The following is a 22,586-nucleotide window of genomic DNA, read 5'->3' as shown; positions in this document are numbered from 1 at the left end:
ATAGACTCTAAACTGGCAATGGAGATACTGACAAATGAACCTACATTGAACACACTGGTACAGAATGAAGATCCAATTACACCGGTATCTTCTAAAAATTCCACTGTAACTGAAGAACAACAGCAAACAAAGACACCTCGGTATGTAAGATTGAACCACTCTGAAGATCAGATAATTGGGAACAAATATCAAGGAGTTATGACAAGAGGAAGACTGGGAAATGAAGAGGTATGTCTTATTTCTCAAATTGAACCATCATCAATTAATGAGGCATGTGAAGATAAACACTGGATTAAAGCTATGGAAGAAGAACTAGAACAAATTGAAAAGAATAACACATGGACATTAGTTCCCCGACCTAAAGACAAAAAAGTAATTGGAACAAAATGGGTATTCAGAAACAAACTTAATGAAGATGGTAAGGTAATCAAAAATAAAGCAAGACTAGTGTGTAAGGGATATTCACAGAAAGAAGAAATTGATTGCAATGAAACCTTTGCACCGATAGCTAGAATTGAGGCAGTCAGATTATTCTTGGCTTTTGCAACACACAAGAACTACAAAGTATATCAAATGGATATTAAATGTGCATTTCTAAATGGAGATCTTGAAGATGAAGTTTACATTGAGAAACCTGATGGATTTTCTTTGACAAATAAAAAAGATATGGTTTGTAGGTTAAGGAAAGCTTTGTATGGGTTGAAGCAAGCTCCAAGAGCTTGGTATGCTAGATTGGGTAAATACCTTTTGAAGATTGGTTTTTCTAAAGGTAATGCTAACAGCAACTTATACTATAAAGTGACTAATGATAACATCTTGGTTATAGAAGTTTTTGTTGATGATATAATCTTTGGAGGAGAAGATAGATTATGTAAAGACTTTTCTATTGAAATGCAGCAAGAATTTGAAATATGATTGGAGAGATAAAATTCTTTTTAGGATTGTAGATCTCACAAACTAATAAAGGCATATTCTTGAGTCAATCTAAGTACTTGAAGGAGTTACTAAAGAAATTTGGGATGGAAAACTCTAAACCGGTAAGCACACCTATGACTACAAATGACAAATTATCAGTAAGGGATGAATCTACACCCGTTAATCCAACTAGGTACAAATCTATGATAGGAGGTCTACTGTATTTGACACAAACAAGACCTGATATTATGAATGTAGTATGTATTGTTTCAAGATTTCAGAGTAATCCTAAAGAAAATCATGAATTAGTACAGGATTTTCTGGTACTTTCAAGGCACTACAAATCTTGGCCTATGGTATCCTAGAGATGAAAACTTTGAATTATGTGCATACATAGATGCAAATTGGGTAGGAGATGTAGATGACAGAAAAAGCACCACCGGCGGAGCATTTTTTCTTGGAAGCAGATTAATTTCTTGGTTGAGTAAGAAACAAAGTTGCACATCTTTATCAACAGCTGAATCAGAATATGTTGCAATAGCAACCAATTGTACATAGGTATTATGACTTAAGAAAATGTTAAAGGACATAAAGGTGGAATGCAAGGAACCTATAACTATCTATTGTGATAATACAACAACAATTGATATATCTAAGAATCCGGTACTACATTCTAAAACTAAACATGTCTCTATCAAACTGAATTTTCTAAAAGAGAATGTTGAAGCAAAAGAAGTCAAACTGGTTTATGTGAATACTAAAGAACAAATTGTAGATATTTTCACTAAGCCTTTGCCTAAGGAGACATTTGAATATCTCAGATATCAGCTTGGGGTCATACCCCCACTGTTAGAGACTTAGACAATTGATGTTTTTCATCAATAGATAGAACTAACAGAGAAATATTTTACTCCAGCTTTGATGAGGAGAGCTACTTCTTAGGAGGAGTAGTTGGTATACTGAATAAGTTGGTATTTTGTATTTGAACCTAGCTTTTGTATTACTTTGGCATTTGATGTCAAAGGGGGAGAGATTGATATGGAAAAACACATGTTACTCCTAGGGGGAGAGACTTTATCCCTTGGGGAGAGATTGTTATTTTGGGAGAGATTGATTACTCTTTGTACCTAAATTTTGATTTCTGGATATGATATCTTTTGGGAGATTGTTGGTTTTTGGTATTTGGCATTTCTATTTTGGCACTTTGATGGTTTTTCCATCTTGTGTTGCCATCAATGCCAAAGGGGGAGATTGTTGGTATTTTGGATATGTTTATATGGTTTTGTCATTGATGTCAACACTTATCAACTCTGGCACTTGGAGAATTGGCAATGTTCACCAGCAAGCAAGTGACTTATGTACAGTCACCGGTATCTTGCTCACTAGCATGATATATTTTCACCGACACTTGGAATGACATGGAAAATACTTGGCTATGTCAAAGGCATCATTTGCACACTTTGTCTTGAATATTTGTTCATTGGTATATTCGTGTTTGCATATTTGTTGTTACCGACAAATAAGTCTAGGATAAGCACCGACAGGCTTATCTATTCCAGATCAGCACGACATGCTATGGAGATGATTTATTATTGTTGTAAATGCATTAGGCCGACATGTTGAATCGGATATTACATCGGTTATTGTTTTACTTGTAAATTATTTTATTGTAATATCTTTTGTAAAGCCGATCTATACATTTTGGTCCTAGGCTTCGGTATATATGTAAGATCTTATTTGATCGAAGTAGAAGAGTGAGAAGGGAATGCAAAAAGGATTATAATAAGGTATATGCAAGAATAAGCAGAGCTATACACACAGACATCATTTGAAGGTAGAAGGAAGGTTTTGTGAAGACATATCAAAACTAAACCGGTACTGAATCCAGCATATGAAGATGCTATTTTGAGCAGTACATCATTATTGGATTTAACCATCCAATTGTAGTCAGTGTGACTCCTATTTGTGTTTGAGCAGTGAGCTCTAGGTGCTTGGCCTTTCTACATGTGTAGACCCTCTATTGTATATACAAAATATTTGTAGTAGTATCATCTGATTGTGGGTAAGGTTTTAACCCCTCCCTCTTAGTTGTCTCTGGGACCTAACACTATGGCTGTCGCTATACCGTGATGGAAACTACATCCAATCTTTAAAAGCTGCGACTTGGCGACTAAAGGAAAAGTGCTCAGAGAGGAGGCCTCCTGATCCATTGGTGCCAAAGAAATTTAAATATTCAAAAGAAACGATGGCAAAGATGTGCAACTCCCATCAGATATTGCTTCAAGATGAAAGTGAGTTGGTGAGAGGTACTCAAGGCAATGTACAGAAAGCATAATGGTGCGCGACTATGTGTTTTCTTAAGATAAGAACTCATCAATGCTCTAGTACAAGATGATCCACCGACATTATGAAGCTGCCGGTTTTTGCAACCAATTTTGGGTAATAGGGCATGCCCTTTCGGCCATTGTCCATGTGAATGCCCAGTGAATTAATGAGGCACGCATCCCAGAAGGAATGTTAGATCTCTCCCTCAAATGCAATGGAACTTTTGTATTAAATGACTGTTAGGGTAAGATTTTTCTTCTAGGTGGTCTGAAGCTTGTTGCATCCTGATTTTCTATAAAAGGATGCCATGGCTACCTAGAGAAGGGAACACAATTTTGTAGCTAAACTCTGGCAAAATTAATGCAGGCCTTTGTCTTAGCAATTTCTAAGTCAAATATGAACTACCTGTAACCTTCTGATAGCGGAATGAAATATACAGTCTAGAGAATTTAAACTCAGACTTATATTGTCTCTATGTCATTGTACTGGTGTTTATTCCATTTAAGTAATCAAGGATCGCTTATTTTGAATGATTTGTTAGGCATCTAATGATGTTGTTTTTAGTCTTTTTCTCAAGGAGGAAAATATAAATATACATGAAACAAAATCATTGATATCAGTACTTTTGGTGTGGATTGGATGATGAAGTCTAGTGCAGATTGGGACTCTATATATGTCAGTCATATTCAGGGTTAATAGATCAAGAATTTGTTATGTGCGTATTAGTTTCTCTTGTCAGATTGCAGTCTGTTATAGGTGACTCTGTTGCCCAGATAAGGCATTGGTTTATCTGTTGAGTCTTTGGGTGCATTTTGTGATCCTATTCAAAAGACAAAATCAAATTTCCATTTATGTTTTAGTTGTATTGGTCAGTAAGGAAAATTTGCAGGAATGTACACTGGTTTTCTGCAAAACATTTAAATTTTTTAGGAGAAAATAGTCTTAAAGGGTTCACTTGCCCAAGTTTTTATAAGCTTAAAGTGTAGGAGGTTTCCTAAGTCTAGAACCTCATATTGTTGTCTTTATTTCAAACTTTTGTTGTTCTCTTCCATTGCAGCACAGGGGCACTAGTTTTCACTTTTCAAGAGAAGGAACAAAAGTTCTCAAAATGGAGAACAACAAGGCCAACTCAGGCTATACTCAGTAAATGGATTAATTAATAATAATGCTTTGTAATTGAATTAAATAAGACTTTATTATTAATTAATTGATTTAGAATTAAATATATTGGTGGAATTTAATTATTAAAAAAAAAGGCTTGATTAGTTTTGGTGATTTATTTAATTAATTAATTATTACTATTGATTTATTTTTATTTTTTAATTTTTTTCTAGGTAATAGGCCGTAGCAGCAATATTTTGAATTATTATTATTATTATGTTTTATTAGATTTGACCCAAGACCTTCCCCATTCTATGGAAGGCCAAGAGTCGCAGCTTAGAATTCCACTTTAGATGTCCTTATTGGGAATTGAACTTGGGTCTCCACAATGAGAACCCAGTGTTTTAACTAGTTAAGCTCAACCCCTTGGACTATTACTATTGATTTATTAATAAATTAATATTTTGGTTATTAATAAATAAATTAATATTAAAGTTTGGTTTATATAAATATTAATAAAAAGTTTCATTTTGGCAGTTAATTGAGTTATATTTTCATGTTGGATAAATTAGATTGTTTATTGGAATTTTTTTAATTAAAATTAAGAAACTTTCTTAATGAGTGGCTTTTTGGTCTTTTGTGCGAGCGTGAGTGAATGAGGAAATTTCCAATTCCTGTGAAGAGCTTTGGAGAAACGTCTTGATTTTTTGGAAAATTTCAGAATATGTGGGTTGTTGTTGTTGTTTCACTTTTTTACTTTTTTTTCGAGGGGGGGAGGGGAGTGATGGGATGGGACTTGGGATAGACTAGCCTAGTCTATGCTCTTGGATCCTTCCCTTGGATCACCTGGTGTTCTCTTCACACCCTAGGGTCTCTAGGACTTCCCTTGCTTGAGGAATCCCCTGACCTTGCCCAATCCACCCACCAATGAGTTGCAATGTTGCTCCTAAGCTCTCACCTACTCATGAGACTCAAAACCCTTTACTATGGCTAATAAGGGCTTGGCTTGTCCTACTGCTTCCTAGGTCCTAGCAAGGTTAGGACAGGTCTTAAACCATGTTTTACATCCATCCTTGTGCCCTCAAGAGGTTTCAAGCTCTCAACCCCTTACCGATTTCACTGTTTAGTGTTTTTGCCTACAAAATAGGGCTACAAGGATTTTGACCAATTAGGCCTCCTACCTGGTCCTTTAGGGCTCCCTCTCACAAACAATGCACAAACAACCCAAACTCCCAAAATGGACAACCATTCATTTGGAAAGGGCTCAAGGATTTCTCTAGTTTTGGGCCTCCAAGTGGCCGTACAGTGCCTTGGCCGAATTTTGAGGTTTTTAAGGGTTTTGTGAGGGTTTTTATGGTCTGCCTGGTCACAGTGAATGTTTTGTGTTTTAGCCACCTTGTCTAGATTTGTGGAGGCTCCTCCTTCACACTAGTGGTTCTTCACACACTCCCCTACACCTCCTCAAAAGGGTGCACTCTTCTCTGACCAACCTTGCTCTCTCAGACCTCTACACCAACAACCATTCCTAACCGAGCACTGTCCAGTCTCACCTAGGAGTGGCTAAATGGTTGGCTTCCCTGCATCTTCAAAGGCCCTACTTGCATTGCATTATAGTACAATTTCTTCACTTACATTCCCCATGGTTTCATGGTGGCTCCATGATGGAGAATGGAATGCTAACCCATTAGTACAAAACTGTCCCAAAACTGGGCAGTGATAGTGTATTTTACAAACTATTTACAAAAGGACTTAAACATGCACCACACGCACTATCTAATTGCCAAAAATGAAATATCAAACACTACACAAAGCTTTCCAGATAGTTTATTCTTCAAATCAAACCATTAACTTGCTTGGTTGCTTCATTCAAACTGACTGGTAACCAACAAAATAGTCACAATCAAGCTTTCCTTACTTGAGTCGTACAACAATGATTAACCCCCCATATTTTAGGGTTTGAAACATCTTATACTACCCAGACCTTGGTTGATGTGCCAAAATTAGGGCTCTCCATGCTCAATAAGGGTCTTTGACCTTTTGGGTGGAAAAGCTGCTTGACAACTTTTAAAAGTTGTCATGCAACTTTTGCATCTTTTGAGCAACTTTGTCATTGTTGCTTTTCATGACTCCTAGGCCTATTTTGGGCTATCCTAAGGGCAACAACATGCCAATAAGGCCTAAAACACATCCAAGGCACACTCAACCTCTCCTGCACAAGAAATCACAACAAAACTACTAAGGACCTAAAACTAGGACCTAGTCAAGAACAAATGAGCTCATGGCTCTTATTACATATACAATGGCTTCAAAAGAAGCATAACACCAACAAAACAAAGGAGAAAGAGCTTGGAAGGGTGCTCCTACACCATACTCCCCCTCTACACACAACTAATAAATAGAAGAAGAGATTAGAGTCGGGTCTATGCCAAGTGTCTTGAACCTGCTCTCTTCAACTCAGGTAGCTTCAGACTCAGGTTGACCTGTCCACTTCACCAAGTGTTCCATGTAGACCTGGTGTCTAGTGGACTTCTTTAATCTAGATTCCAAGATCTCCTCTACTATAGGCTTCTTCACTTGTGGTAAGACATTAACATCTAGGTCCTGTAGCACCTTGGCTTGGTTCTCAGTCTGCCCTTCTATCTCACCCTTGTACATGATCAGATCAGCAACATTGAAGACTGGTGAAATAGATAAGTTTGAAGGAAGTTCAACCTTATAAGAATTCTCACCATATTTTGCCAGAATTCTACAAGGTCCTACCCTCTTCACTTGCAGTTTGGTAGGCTTACCACTTTGCATCCTATCTTTGCTCAAATGGACCATCACAAAGTCACCCACTTTGAACTGAACCTCCCTCCTTTTCTCATCCATTTTTGCTTTCAGTTTTTGAGTGGATTCAAGGATGGCTTTCTTGACTTGCTCTTGGACTTCCTTGATGGTTTGAGTGAAGTCCTCTGCTTGCCCACTTTTCATCTCCATAGTACCAAGGTCTCTCAACTCACATACTCCCCTTGGATGTCTGCCATATACAACCTCAAAAGGACTTCTACCAGTGGTCCTATTCACACTGTCATTATATGCATACTCTGCTTGAGGAACAATTAGGTCCCATGTCTGTCCATACTCCTTAGTTAAACACCTCAACAAGTTACCTACCCCATTGATGACTTTAGTTTGACCATCAATTTGTGGATGGTAAGCTAAGCTAAATGACAAGTTAGTTCCTAGTCTCCTCCATAATGTTTGCCAAAAATGGCCCATGAACTTGTTGTCCCTATCTGAAATAATGCTTAAAGGGAGTCCATGAATTCTAACAATCTCTTTGAAGAAGAGATGTGCAACATAGCTTGCATTATGTGTAGTCTTACATGGAATGAAATGGCTCATCTTGGAAAATCTATCTACTACCACATAGATGTTGTCCATACCTGTCTTTGTCTTGGGAAGTCCTACTACAAAGTCCATGCTTATACATTCCCAAGGTCTATTTGGGACTGGCACTGGTTGATAGAGACCAGCATTGCTTGTTCCTCCTTTTTCTCTTTGGCATACACCACATTGCTCCACATACCTCTTCACATCTCTTGGCAACTTTGGCCAATAGTAGTACCTATGTACTAAATCTAATGTTTTGTTGACTCCAAAGTGTCCACTTAAACTGCCATTGTGTTTCTCTTGGATGAGGTTTTCCCTCATGGATCCTCTTGGCACACACAACTGATTACCCTTGAACAAGAGACCATTTTGGAGAGTGTAATCTGAATACTCACCATGGAAATGTTTCTCAAACTCCTTGCAAACCTTGTAAGCTGATGAGAAGTCTTCATCTCCTTCATAGAGGTCCTTGAAACCTTCTATTCATATGCTCTACAACTATAGTTCTTGAACTATCAACAACTTCCTGCTTAATGCATCTGCCACCTTGTTGAATTGCCCCTTCTTATGCTTGATGGTGAAGGTGAAGGATTGGAGATATTCCATCCATTTCAAATGCCTATTGCTAAGCTTCTCTTGAGTGTTAATGTAACTTAATGCCTGGTTGTCTATGAACACCACAAATTCTTTTGCAGGTAGGTAATGCCTCCATTTTTTAAGAGACTCCACTAATGCATACAACTCTAGGTCATAGGCTAAGTACTTCTTCTTTACCTCATTAAGCTTCTCATTGAAAAATGCCACAGGTCTTCCCTCTTGACCCAACACACCCCCTACTGCAATTCCACTTGCATCACACTCCAATGTGAATAGCTTATCAAACGTAGGTAGGAGAAGGATAGGTTTTGTGGCTACTTCTTGCTTCAACAATTGAAATGCTTTGTTAGCCTTCTTAGTCCATTTAAACTTAGTTTTAAGGCCTCCTTTTATGGTGTCAAAGACTGGTGCACATATGCCACTAAAGTTCCTCACAAACTTCCTATAGAATTGAGCTAAACCATGGAAACTCCTAACTTCAGTCTCTGTTCCAGGTGCAGGCCAATACAAGATTGCCTCCACTTTGCTTGGATCCATCTTCAAGGTTCCCTTAGACACCACAAATCCTCAGTAGACCATCTCTTGCTTCAATAAGTCACACTTCTCTAGGTTGATGGATAGCTTCTCCTCATGCAATCTCTCTAAGACTAACCTCAAATGCTCAAGGTGCTCCTCTTTGGTTCTGCTATAGATGAGAATGTCATCTAGGTACACCACCACAAACCTACCTATGAAGTCTTTTAACACCTCATTCATCAACCTCATGAAGGTGCTTGGAGCATTGGTGAGTCCAAATGGCATCACAAGCCATTCTTACAATCCTTCTGTGGTCTTGAAAGCAGTCTTCCACTCATCACCCTCCTTGATTCTAATCTGGTGATAACCACTTTTAAGGTCCAACTTGGTAAAATACATAGCACCTCCTAAACAGTCCATCAAATCCTCTATTCTAGGAATAGGAAACCTATACCTTATGGTGATCCTATTGATTGCCCTTGAATCAGTGCAAAGTCTCCACTTGCCTCCCTTCTTTGATGCTAGCACTATCGGGACTGCACATGGGTTGATGCTCTTCTTAATCAGTCCTTGTTCCAATAACTCCTACACTTGCCTCGCTACCTCCTTGTTTTGATCATGTGTGAGCTTGTATGCAGCTTTTTTAGGTAGGGATGCTCCGGGAACAAAGTCTATTTGATGACTTATAGACCTTCTTGGTGGGAGTGTTGCAGGTGCTCCATCACTCACTATGTCCTTATACTCTTGCAACATTCGCTTCACCTCCTTGGGTACTTCTGTCTACAACTTGTCTTCCTCCTCTTTTGGCTTCCCAAAGATGGCACACTTCACTATCTCCTCCTCATGTAGCAAGTTTAAGATCTCTTTACCAATAGCCAATAAGACACTAGGTGTTCTTGAAGTTCCCTCTTCATTCTTTGTCAAAGACTGAATCTTAAAGGTCTTGTTGTCCTTCTTGAATGAAATGGAGTTCTCCTCTCCATCATAGATCACCTTCCTATCAAATTTCCAAGGTCTACCTAGTAATAGGTGACAGGCATCCATAGGTAACACATCACAAAGGATCTTATCCTTGTATCCTCTAATAGAAAATTCTACCCAAGTCTGTTCATTGACAAGCACACTCTGCTCATGGTTCAACCATGTCACCTTGTATGGGTTAGTGTGGGGTATCCTTGTGAGTTTCAACTTCCTAACTATCGCTTCTCATATGATGTTGTCAGTTGAGCCTAAATCAACTATCACCTTGCACACTTTACCAAGAACTTTGCATCTCACCCTAAACAATGCTCTCCTATGTTTGGGTTCCTCCTTAACCGGCTGTCTGATCAAAATCCTATTGAAAATCAAATTCTCACCAAGTTTTGATTCAATCTAGTCCACATTCAGTGTTTTGTTGCTTGATGAGTCTTCATGAGCATAAGCAACCCTCTTTCCACTATTTGATGAGGTAGGATTGTCAAGGCATCTATATGTCGGGTGTCCCAATTGTCCACAATTGTAACACTTCATAGTTGCAAAGTAGGAGTTACCTCTGCCGGTAACTCTACCCCTACTTGGACCACCTTGTGCACCTTTTCCTCTAGAATGGCCTCCTCTAAGATTGGTTTCACTACCATGTTTAGTCAACTTGGCTTCTCCTTGGTTCCTCTACTCATTTGCCTTGCTTTGGTAACCACCCTGGTGGTTCATTTGTTCACCTCTGCCTTTACCCCTGTTATTAGAGTCTCCTTTCCTTTTGTTCCTCTCTTCCACCTTGACAGCAAGTTGATGACATTTTTGAACAATAGTAGGAGTCCATAGGCTTATCTCCTCTTGAATGTTCCACTTTAGGTCGCTTAGATACCTAGCCACCTTAATAGATTCATCTTCTTGGACTTTGGATCTAAGACAAAGTTTTTGTAATTCTTCGGTGTAGGAGGTCACATCTAGGTCTTTTTGCTTCAATCCCTGTCTCTTCTTATGAAGTTGGACTTTATAATCCTCTGGTAAGTAGTTCTCCTTGATCTTACTCACCATGGCCTTCCAATTGGCAATAGGTAGCTTCCCCATGCTAACTCTCTCTTCTTGTAGGTACTTCCACCATGTTAAAGTTTCTCCCCTTAATATTGATTTGGAAACCTTAACCTTTTGAGCCTTTGTCACTCCCTCACACCCAAAGTGGTTTTCCATACCCTCAATCCATTCCGTGACAGTGTCAATGTCCATTCTTCCACTGAAATGTGGCAGTCATTCAAAAGCTTTGGTGTTCAAAGCCTTAATAGCCTTCACAAAAGGTTCTTCATTAAACAAGGGATCTGGTTCAGGTATAATGTCATCTATGTCTATGGTTTTCTTGCCTTTATCCTTGGTGTCTTCTCCCCAAGGTCCTTGTGTCCTCTAATCCACCACTTCCTACAGTTTATCCCTTATCTCAATCATAGCTTCTTCAAGGAGTCTATTTTTCTCCTTCTGTTCTTCTACCTCCCTAGCCAACTCTGCATTAGTGACCATTCTACTCTCCCCTACCGATTCACCAATATATAGAGACATACACAGTCCAACAAATCTTTAACTTCCTCTAATACCAATCTGATGGGATGGGACTTGGGATAGACTAGCCTAGTCTATGCTCTTGGATCCTTCCCTTGGATCACCTGGTGTTCTCTTCACACCCTAGGGTCTCTAGGAATTCCCTTCCTTGAGGAATCCCTTGACCTTTCCCAATCCACCCACCAATGAGTTGCAATGCTGCTCCTAAGGTCTCACCTACTCATGAGACTCAAAACCCCTTACTATGCCTAATAAGGGCTTGGCTTGTCCTACTACTTCCTAGGTCCTAGTAAGGTTAAGACAGGTCTTAAACCATGTTTTACATCCATCCATGTGCCCCCAAGAGGTTTCAAGCTCTCAACCCCTTACCAATTTCACTGTTTAGTGTTTTTGCCTACAAAATAGGCCTACAAGGATTTTGACCAATTAGGCGTCCTACCCGGTCCTTTAGGGCTCCCTCTCACAAATGATTCACAAACAACCCAAACTCCCAAAATGGACTACCATTCATTTGGCAAGGGCTCAATGATTTCTCTAGTTTTGGGCCTCCAAGTGGCCATACAGTGCCTTGGGCAAATTTTGGGGTTTTTAAGGGTTTTGTGAGGGTTTTTATGGTCTGCCTAGTCACAGTGAATGTTTTATATTTTAGCCACCTTGTCTGGATTAGTGGAGGCTCCTCCTTCACACCAATGGTGCTGCACACACTCCCCTACACCTCCTCAAAAGGGTGCACTCTCCTTTGACCAACCTTGCTCTCTCGGATCTCTGCACCAACAACCATTCAACCGGGCATTGTCCAGTCTCACCTAGGAGTGGCTAAATGGTTGGCTTCCCTACATCTTCAAAGGACCTACTTGCATTGCATTATAGTACAAGGTATTCACTTCCATTCCCCATGGTTTCATGGTGGCTCCATGATGGAGAATGGAATGCTAACCCATTAGTACAAAACTGTCCCAAAACTGGGCAGTGACAGTGTATTTTACAAACTATTTACAAAAGGACTTAAACCTGCACCACACGCACTATCTAATTGCCAAAAATGAAAGATCAAACACTACACAAAGCTTTCCACATAGTTTAGTCTTCAAATCAAACCATTAACTTGCTTGGTTGCTTCATTCAAACTGACTGGTAACCAACAAAACAGTCACAGTCAAGCTTTCCTTACTTGAGTCGTACAACAATGATTAACCCCCCATATTTTAGGGTTTGAAACATCTTATACTACCCAGACCTTAGTCGGTGTGCCAAAATTAGGGCTCTCCATGCTCAATAAGGGTCTTTGACCTTTTGGGTGGAAAAGTTGTCATGCAACTTTTGCATCTTTTGAGCAACTTTGTCATTGTTGCTTTTCATGACTCCTAGGCCTATTTTGGGCTATCCTAAGGACAACAACATGCCAATAAGGCCTAACACACATCCAAGGCACACTCAACCTCTCCTGCACAAGAAATCACAACAAAAATGCTAAGGACCTAAAACTAGGACCTAGTCAAGAACAAATGAGCTCATGGCTCTTATTACATATACAATAGCTTCAAAAGAAGCATAACACCAACAAAACAAAGAAGGAGGAAGAGCTTGGAAGGGTGCTCCTGCACCAGGGAGGGGTATTAGCATATATGCATAATATGTTAACATGATGATATTGTGTTGTCATTGATGTCAATATGCTGAAAGAGAACCGGTAATATGCTGAAGAGCGAACCGGTCACATGATAAAGAGTGAACAGGATTATTGAAGTTAAGCAACTGACAAAGTGAACTGGTATGATGTTGTGAACCAAAACCAATATGTCAGAATGAGAACTAGTATATAGAATGTTTTGTATCAAGGGTTCATATGGCATGACTACTGGTTAGTAGTCTCAGCTTCAGGGTTTTCAGTTGAGGTGTTTCGAGCCTGTGTGTTTCAACCGATGGCATTGTGTGATGAGTTAGCATTATAATGGAGATCAGATCATGTTGCCACATCAGCCTTGTGCACATGAAGGATCTTGCATGAAGGAGATTGATCCTATCTACCTCGGGAATGTGCGAAGTATTTGCAAACGATGGAGAATGCGTGATGGGTTATCGCCTCCAAGAAGTGGTAAAAAACAAACGATGGAGAATGTCTTGAGATCTATTCAAGACCATTGTGTTCAAATGCAAAGTGTTCAATGGTCAGGATTGAACCAACTAAATTTCTCAACCTAAGTGTTTAGGGTTTAGGGTTTATGCTACCGACCTATCTGTTTCCTATAAGGTCAATGTTGTGTTTCATGTTGAGATTGTTGGCAAATGTTGTGTGTGTATCTATGTGTAGAGATACGTGATTCTTGCCAGACCAATTGAGAGGATTGATGCCTGCATAGTGTGTGTGCAGAAGGAAGGAACTAAAGTAGATTTGCATTGGCATTCAGTGCTATTACCAAATCATTGTGATACATGTTGATCTCTAGCCACTTCAACAATTGAAAATCCCTTAACAGGGTAGCTTTAACCAGCTTGTTGTAAATCCTTTAACAAGGTGACTCAAAGCCATTAAGTTCATAAAATCCTCTAACAAGGTAGCCTCTAATAGGGTTTAACTCTTAACCGGGTATTCTAGCCATCCCTTAACTGGGTGATCCCTAACAGGATCAGTTCCTAATAGAACCTATTGTAATAGTCTTTAACTGGACTAGGCTCCTAACAGAGCGGACTTCTAAAGAGTTCAAAATAGCTTGTGGGTATTCATCCCCACTGTGGTTTTTCCCAGTTGGGTTTCCACATGAAAAATATGTGTGTCATGTGTGATGCCTCTTTCATGTGATGTTTTGTTATTTCTTGTTTAGTGGTAAATCATTGTATCTCTGATGATAGATTATTTGTTTATGCATAAGGACAAAGTGGAAATGAGGGAGTAGGTTGTATGGAAGTTAAAAAGATTGACTAGTTCATGTCTTTCACAGTTGCACTGTGTTTAACCGGTAGTAATCTAGTTCAGACCGGTGTTAGGGATTGCCAGTAGTTTATAGTCTGCAATCAAATCGGTTTAGGAAAAGTTTTTGTGCCTGTACTGATTCAATTCCCCCTCTCAGTACTGGTTTGGTTCTCACTATTCATCATTGAGTTATCAATTGGTATCAGAGAACCCTCTAGGTCCTCTGTGTTGTAAGCTTAACTACTTGAGGGAAAGATCCTATTGTAATGATGAAGAGGGAAGGTCCAAAGTTCAACAGAGACAATTTTAAAATATGGAAAGACCGAATGAAGATATACATCAGAAGCATGGTGCTCAACACTGGAGCTATGTTGAAAATACCTATGCCATTCCTATCGGCACTCTCAGCGATGATCAAAAGAGAGAGATCTAGGAGAATGGGCAAGTCATGGAAGCCCTAATTAGTAGTTTATCTGACATTGAGTTTATTGATGTCCAGGATAAATAAAATCCCAAATAAGTATGGGATACTCTTGAGAATATCTATGGAGGTGATGAGCATGTGAAACAAGCTAAGGAAGAAAGACTTAGAGGAAAGTTTGAAGATATGTGGATGGTTGAAGGAGAGACCATTCAACAATATGGAATAAGAATCAAAAATATTGTTGGAGATATCAAGAGTGTAGGTGGTAAAATGGAAGATTCCACTATTGTTAGCAAAGTTTTGAGATCCTTATTACCGATCTATGCAATAAGGGTTGCTTCTATTCAAGAGTTGAGGTCAATAGACAAGACCAAGGTGTCCCTAGACTCCATCATTCTAAAGTTAACAGCCTATGAGCTAAATAGATTTGATGGCAGTGTTCAAAAGACTAAATCAACTTTTAGAGCACCTACTGCACCATCCAGAAAAGGAAAAGAAGCAAGCACCAGCGGTGAACCAAGACAGAACAGAGAAATGGATGATGAGGAGATTCTGATGGAATTTGAAGCTCTGCTTGTCAAGAGACTTCCTAAGGGAACCGGTAAATACAGAGGTAGGCTTCCTTTGAAATGCTTCTCTTATAACCAAATAGGACACATTGCTATAAACTATCCTAATGGTGATAGCAAGGACAAACCGGAAAGGTTCAAGAAATTCAAAGGAGGAAACCGGAGAAACTGTTTTGTAGCAGTTGATGAAGGTGTCACAGATGAGGAATCAGAAGATGAAGAAAATGAAGATATTGTGTTTGTTAAAATCAAGGAGGATGTGTTAGACAAGAAGGCTCTTGTTTCCCATTTTGATAATTCCAATGAGTGGATTATTGACAGTGGTTGCTCTCACCATATGACTAGTGACCATAGCAAGTTTATATCTCTGGAAGAGTATGATGGTGGTGTGTTCATTTTGGTAATGATGCACCATGTATGGTCAAAGGCAGAGGGTCCATCTCTCTAAATGGAAAAAACAATGTTGATAATGTGTATTGGGTGGAAGGTCTCAAACACAATCTATTGAGTGTTGCCCAACTGAATGACAGTGGACTCACTCTAGAATTCAAAAATGGAGTGTGCAAAATCAAAGGAAAGAATGGTGAATTGATGGCCACCGGTATGCAAACCAAAGGTAACTTATTTCAGCTGAATGCAAATATAAGTACATGTCTTATGGCTAAGTTTGATGGTAGCTGGATATGGCATAGGAGACTCTACCATGTAAACTTTGATAACATAGTAAAGGCCACTAAGATCAAGGCAGTTAGAGGACTGTCGATGCTGAGAAAACTGGAAAATCCTTTGTGCAGAGAATGTCAACTGGGGAAAATGTCTTCCTCAACCTTCAAAGCTAAATCTTTCACTGCTGACAACTTACTTGATCTTGTGCATACTGATTTGTGTGGTCCTATGAAAACTAGGAGTGTGCAGGGAGATAGGTATTTTATGATTCTTACAGATGATTGCTCAAGAATGATGTGGTTCACATTCTTGAAGGACAAATCTGAAGCCTTTGGAAAGTTCAAAGCTTTCAGAGCACTTGTAGAAAAGGAAATTGGTAGAAGAATCAAATACCTTAGAACTGATCAAGGAGGAGAATTCACTTCCCATGAATTCAACAAATATTGTGAAGAGAATGGAATCAGGAGGCAACTGTCTGCCCCCTGGACTCCACAGTAGAATGGCTTAGCAGAGAGAAACAATCAGACAGTGGTTGAAGCGGCTAGAACCATGCTAATCCAAGGAAAGGTTGCTCACACCTTTTGGAGAGAAGCGGTGAGCACTGCAGTCTACACAATGAACCGGGTGCTCATCAAGAAAGGAAAGGATAAGACTCCTTATGAGTACTGGACTGGAAAGACACCAGTGGTAAGCTACTTCAAAGTGTTTGGTAGTAAATGTTATATCAAGAGGAGTGAACATCAGAGCAAGTTTGATGTTAAATGTGATGAGGGAATATTCCTAGGGTATTCCACTAAGAGAAAAGCTCTCAAATGCTTCAACAATAGGACTCAGAGAATTGTTGAAAGCATCAATGTTAGGGTTGATGAAAACTCTGAGAAATCAGAGGAAATTGGCAGAGAGCATGTAGGAGATGAACCCATAGTAACCTTTTGGGAACCGGTTGCTAATCAGCCTAGTACCAGTAATTGTGCTCCTACACTGGTTGATGCTGATGCTGATGAAGATGATGAAGAAAAGCAAGAGGAAGTTGTTAAGAACATACCTAGGTATGTCAAACTCAATCATGATCCAAAGCAGATCATAGGAGACAACGATGCAGGAATTATTACAAGAAGAAAGGTCAGAGAAAGCTCATGTATGATCTCTGAATTGGAGCATAAATCATTCAGAGAGGCACATAAAGATGAAGATTGGATCAAGGCAATGGAGGAGGAACTTGACCAGATAGAGAAGAATGGTACATGGTCTTTGGTACCCAGACCGGAGCATAAAAATGTCATTGGAACCAAATCAGTCTTCAGAAATAAGATGAATGAGGATGGCATAGTGGTAAGGAACAAAGCCAGACTAGTATGTAAAGGATATGCCCAAGAAGAAGGAGAAGACTATGGAGAAACCTTTGCTCTAGTAGCAAGATTGGAAGGAGTTCATATGCTTCTTGCATATGCAACTTTTAAAGGATTCAAGGTATACCAAATGGATGTAAAACCTGCATTTTTAAATGGAATACTTGAAGAGGAGGTGTATATAGAGCAACCAGATGGGTTTGCCCTATCAGAAGACAGTGACATGGTGTGTAGGCTACATAAAGCCTTATATGGACTAAAGCAAGCACCAAGAGCATGGTATGAACATTTGCATTCCCATCTTGTGAAGATTGGATTTGAAAGAACAAGTAAAGATAGCAATATCTACTTGAAATCAAAAGGAGATCAGATTCTGATTTGCAAAGTATTTGTTGATGACATAATCTTTGGTGGAGATGACAAGATGAGTCATGACTTTGCAGATGAGATGAAAAAGGAGTTTGAAATGTCACTCATAGGGGAGATTAAGTTCTTCATCGAACTGTAGATTCAACAAATGAAAAATGGAATATTTATTACTCAGACCAAGTATGTCAAAGAGGTGTTGAAGACCTTTGGCATGGAAGACAGTAAACCGGTTGGTACACCAATGGTGACCAATTGTAAACTATCAAAAGAAGATGACTTAGCATTGGTAAATGAGAAGGAATATTGATCAATGATTGGTAAGTTGCATTATGTAGTGCATAGCAGACCGGACATTGCACATGCAGTGGGTATTATCGCTCGGTTTCAGCAAAGCCCTAGAGAATTCCACTTGGTAGCAGTCAAGCGGATTCTTAGATATCTGAAGGGAACTATTGACTATGGATTATGGTATCCATACAATAATGATTTCAACTTGAAAATGTTCACAGATGTTGATTGGGCTGGTAATGTAGATGACCGGAAGAGCACAACTAGTGGTGCATTCTTTCTCGATGGTAGACTAGTCTCATGGATGAGTAAAAAGCAGAGTTGTATCTCTTAGTCTATAGTAGAAGCAGAGTATGTTGCAGCTTTTATTAACTGCACCCAGACTATTTGGATGAAGCATGTATTGAATGGCTTCAAATTTCTTGTATCTAAACTGGTAAGTATATTCTATGACAATACAAGTGCAATTAACATTTCCAAGAATCTAGTTCTACATGCTAGAACCAAGCACTTTGAACTCAAATATCATTTCTTGAGGGAAAAGGTTCAGAACAAAGAGGTGGTATTGGAACATGTTTCTAGTAAGGAGCAGTTAGTAGACATATTCACCAAGCCTCTACCGAAGGGTTCTTTTACCTATCTAAGAGGAAAGTTAAGGGTGTTGCCCCTTCAAGAGGTAATCTAAAGGTTTGTGCTCCACATCAATCAAATTTTACTTTGCTATATCTTTTCAGGATTGATATGTTGAAGGATGCTACTCCTTAGGGGGAGTAGCATAGTGGAACAGGGAAGCTTGTGCCTCCACTTTGGCATTGTTGTCAAAGGGGGAGAAGATGTGAAGTGGAAAAGATATCTGCAGTATTAAGGAGAAGATGTGATGCAGAAAGAGAGATATCTTTGTATATTGCCATCAATGCCAAAGGGGGAGATTGTTGGCATATGTGCAGAATATGTTAACATGATGATATTGTGTTGTCATTGATGTCAATATGCTGAAAGAGAACCGGTAATATGCTGAAGAGTGGACCAGTAACATGATAAAGAGTGAAAAGAATTATTGAAGTTAAGCAACTAACAAAGTGAACCGGTATGATGTTGTGAACTGGAACTGGTATGTCGGAATGAGAATTGGTATATGGAATGTTTTGTATCAAGGGTTAATATGGCATGACTATTGGTTGGTAGTCTAATCTTCAGAGTTTCCAGTTGAAGTGTTTCGAGCCTGTGTGTTTCAACTGATGGCATTGTGTGATGGGTTAGCATTGTAATGGAGATCAGATCATGTTGCCACGTCAGCCTTGTGCACATGAAGGATCTTGCATGAAGGAGATTGATCCTATCTACCTTGGGAATGTGCGAAGTCTCTGCAAATGGTGGAGAACGCGTGATGGGTTATCACCTCCAAGAAGCAGTGAAAAATGTACGATGGAGAATGTCTTGAGATCTATTCAAGACCGTTGTATTAAAATACAAAGTGCTCAATGGTTAGAATTGAACTGACTAAATTTCTCAACCTAAGTGTTTAGGGTTTAGGGTTTATGCTATCGACCTATCTGTTTCCTATAAGGTCGATGTTGTTTTTGATGTTGAGATTGTTGGCAAATGTTGTGTGTGTATCTATGTGCAGAGATACGTGATTCTTGCCAGACCAATTGAGAGGATTGATACCTGCATAGTGTGTGTGCAGAAGGAAGGAACTAAAGCAGATCTGCATTGGCAGTGAGTGCTATTACCAGATCATTGTGATACCTGTTGATCTCTAACCACTTCAACAGTTGAAAATCCCTTAACAGGGTAGCTTTAACTAGCTTGTTGTAAATCCTTTAACAGGGTGACTCAAAGCCATTGAATTCATAAAATCCTCTAACAAGGTAACCTCTAAAAGGGTTTAACTCTTAATCGGGTATTCTAGCCATCCCTTAACCGAGTGATCCCTAATGGGATTGGTTCCTAACAGAACCTGTTGTAATAGTCTTTAACCGGACTAGGCTCCTAATAGAGCAGACTTCTAAAGAGTTCAAAACAGCTTGTCGGTATTCATCCCCAGCATGGTTTTTCCCAGTTGGGTTTCCACATGAAAAATATGTGTGTCATGTGTGATGCCTCTTTCATGTGATATTTTGTTATTTCTTGTTTAGTGGTAAATCATTCTATCTCTGATGATAGATTATCTATTTCTGCATAATGACAAAGTGGAAATGAGGGAGTAGGTTATATGGAAAGTTAAAAAGATTGACCGGTTCATGTCTTTCACAGTTGCAATGTGTTTAACCGGTAGTAATCTGGTTTGGACCGGTGTTAGGGATTGCCAGTAATTTACAATATGCAATCAAACCGGTTTAGGAAAAGTTTTTGTGCTTGTACTGATTCACCCCCCCTCTCAGTACCGGTTTGGTACTCACTATTCATCATTGAGTTATCAGGGGGGGTTGGAAAAGCTCTTGGAAAAAAACTACTCAGGGCTTCGAAGGAATTTATGAAAATTTTGGGGAATCTGTGTTGGCTTGAGATTTGTCGGGTTTTGGATTGCGAAGCTTTGGAATATGGAGATTCAAGTTTGTCTCGGCATTGGTATTCCAAGATAGTGATTAGAGGTAAGGATTAGATCTCATTTTGTTTGTGAAGTTTCATTTGAAGGTTTTGAAAAGAAAATTAAATTTGCTTTTAAAAGATAGTTTGATCAATTGTGGTTGTCATAATCTCTGGATTTTGGATTGATTTATTTTGGGGATTTCAATTGGGAATTTTTTTTGTGTGTGTAAATTTGATTTATGGGGGTATTTTATTATAAATTATCCTTTTGTTTTTTAATTTGGTAATGGGGTTTTGAAATTGAATTTCTTATTCAGTATTCCAAATCTATTTTCTAAAGAGTTTTTTTGGAATTGATATATTATTTTATATTATAAAAAATTTCGGTTATTGATGGAGCATCTATAGATTTTGATTTTTAAATTTTAAATCAAGAAATTCTTTTTTTTTTTAATAAATAAATATATTTAAAAAAAATTTGTTTTTATAAAATTGTCTTTGAGGTTGTGGGGAGGCTCGACCCACAGCCGTGGGGGGGACTTGCTTCCATAACATGTTGGGGGGGAGCAAACCCTCTCCTCCCATGCCAGTCTGCATTAACAGACTTACAAAAAAACTAAAGCAAACCAAAAAAAAGTTCTTTTATTAATATTTTATTTTGTTGTATAGTTCTGATTATTATATATGTTAAATGGTTTTTTTTATTTATTTATATATATATATATATATATGTGTGTGTGTGTGTGTGTGTGTGTGTGTGTGTGTGTGTGTGTGTGTGTGTGTGTGTGTGTGTGTGTGTGTGTGTGTCATGCCCAAAATTTTGGGCAAAAACGCAACAACATTTTTTTTTATAACACAATAATACTTGATGTTCTATGTTCAAAAGATGTGATAACTTCATTAGTTTCACTAAATTATATCTCAAGTGTCAACTAAATTAGGTCTCTAATGCGAGCGATAAAATACTTATCAATCTCTTAACAAAGGGGGACTTTAGAACTTCTCCTAAGTCCATAAGAAATTTAATAATTAAATTATTTAGATTTTATCCAGGTGTTAAAAACTATTTAATTTTCTCTTAAATATAATTTCTAATAAAATAAATTATATTTTAATTTTTTATCATTTACTAATAATTCTCATTTATTTACTCAATCTCGTTTAGGGATAATTAATTTAAAACCCAATGACATTAATTTTATCTTTAGGGGTAATAATAGTTAGATTAATACTTCACCCCTTTTACTTGACCCTAATAATATTAATATAACATCGTTAAATTAATATTAGTCCAAAAGTCTAATACATCATTTGATATTATTATATTTCCTCTTTAAATTTATAACACCCATTTAAATATAACCCCTTTAAAATACAACTTATTAAATATATCTTTCATTATTGAAAACTGACCCCCTTAAAATTTAAATAGTCATTTACAATATATACAATTAAAATACCCCCATTTAAGTTAAAAACTCTTTAAATTTAAAACTCACTTAATAAGTTACAAAACTCCTAATAATTAATCTCCTCATTTAAAAAAATACTCCCTTTCTAAACTAATTCAATATTTTCACTACCCTTTTAAAAGGAATACCCTCTTAAATTAAAATAAAACACAATAAAGTTTTATAAAATTCTTTTATTTGAAATGGGGTTCTCCCCATTTAACTTTATTTTAAATTAAAACCTATTCAATATTTTATTCTTATTTGGGTTAACCCTATTTAGGGTTTCTTCATTTTTCTAAATGAAATACCTATCCTCTTCTATTTTATTTTTACAAACCCTTTTACCCTAAGTTAGGTTAGGGTTCCACCATGAAATATTTTCATGGTGGCTTACTTTTTTGTTGTAGGGCCCTTTCTTATTAACCATGGCAGTCGGTCCCTTTTGTTGCAGGTTTTATCTGCCATGGCGGCCGAGATAGGCGGTGGCATTGGTATTACGACATGCGGAGGGTAATGAGCGGCGACGCCGATGTGTGTCTTGTCCCATACAGTGGGGTCACGACCGCACTATGTGTGCCTCGGCCCACACAGTGGGGTCGAGGCTCGCACTATGTGTGCCTCGGCCCACACAATGGGGTCATGGCCCACAAAATGTGTGTCGTC

The sequence above is a fragment of the Cryptomeria japonica genome, chromosome 2 (assembly GCF_030272615.1).
Source record: "Cryptomeria japonica chromosome 2, Sugi_1.0, whole genome shotgun sequence".
NCBI lineage: Eukaryota > Viridiplantae > Streptophyta > Pinopsida > Cupressales > Cupressaceae > Cryptomeria > Cryptomeria japonica.
The sequence above is the reverse complement of the archived record's forward strand: the minus strand, read 5'-3'. Positions refer to the sequence as shown.